This window comes from Bison bison, unplaced genomic scaffold (genome assembly GCF_000754665.1).
Source record: "Bison bison bison isolate TAMUID 2011002044 unplaced genomic scaffold, Bison_UMD1.0 scf7180017864135, whole genome shotgun sequence".
Taxonomy (NCBI): Eukaryota; Metazoa; Chordata; class Mammalia; order Artiodactyla; family Bovidae; genus Bison; species Bison bison.
The window spans coordinates 6,402,366-6,403,395 of NW_011494707.1; the positions used below are offsets into that span (position 1 = coordinate 6,402,366).

Here is a 1,030-nt window from a genome sequence, read left to right on the forward strand (position 1 = left end):
CCACGGCCGCGGGGAAACTCTTCTGCCCGCCCGACGCCCGCCGCGCTCTCGGGACCCCCGGCCGCGGCGGTGCAGGGAACTTGGCGCGCCCTTCACTTGGGCGTCGCTTCCCGGGCGCTGGGCTCGAAAAATCGCCCTTCTCCGGAGCCTCCCTTCCTAACTTATCGCCTTCCCACCCTTGTGTCCTGCGCGCCCGGCTCCTCACCCTTTCGCCAACGTGTGCTCTTCCGATCTCGCTCGCCTCTCTCCGACCCCGCTGCCCTCCCCTCCCTGCTTGACTTCCTTGGCTCTTCTGCCCTGCTCGTCCCGGGTCCCCGGAGCCCGGTTGCTCTGCCCTGTTCCCTTCCATCCCCCGCCACCCCGACATCCTTCCTAGAGTCCTCTGGTCTCCCTTCTCGCTCAGTTTCTGCCCCGCAGCCCTCGCCCTTTCCTCCTGCTGCCCCCACCTCCCTCTCCGTCCTCGTAGCCCCCCGCCGTCCCCATGCTCGCCCACGTCCCCACCCCACTGCCACCCTCGGCGGAGGCCTCTTTCCAAAAACCTCCCCTCTACTTGGCACTCCCCTCCCTTTGGGAACGTGTTTGGAACGGTCTTGTTCCCTCCGCCTTTCTCAGATCTCTGCTGCAGGACGGTTCAGATTTCCCCTGACAGCACTTTGGGGAAGGGTTGGATAAAGGATGAAAACGCTTCTTCTAGAGCTTGAATGCGGTGACTGGGCTTACCTGCCTCTCTGAGGTCATAGGAAACCCCTCTGGACACTGCTTTTTTGGGGGACCCTAAGATTATCTTCTCCAGTCCTCTGAAGTTCACTGTCTCCTGAGGGCTTGACCTTCCCTTATTTCTTGGTCCAGGTTTTGTACCTGGTGTGACCCTCTCTACTTGTAGGTCCCTTTAAATTCCTTTCTAAAGAAATGGCCTATGCAGCCTGTGCTGTACAGAAATTTCAGATTTTCTCTGTGAGTTTTGTTGATGTATTCTAGGAAAGGATGGCATTGTAGGATGTGTGTGTGAGTGTGTGTGTGTGTGTGAGCG

The 1,030-nt window shown here is 59.1% G+C and overlaps 1 protein-coding gene across 1 annotated transcript in view; it reads left to right on the plus strand.

Annotated features, from left to right (window-relative positions):
* NDE1 (nudE neurodevelopment protein 1) overlaps positions 1-1,030 on the plus strand; it is a 39,224-nt gene that overhangs the window by 4,154 nt on the left and 34,040 nt on the right. The gene's annotated exons all lie outside the window — the stretch shown is intronic.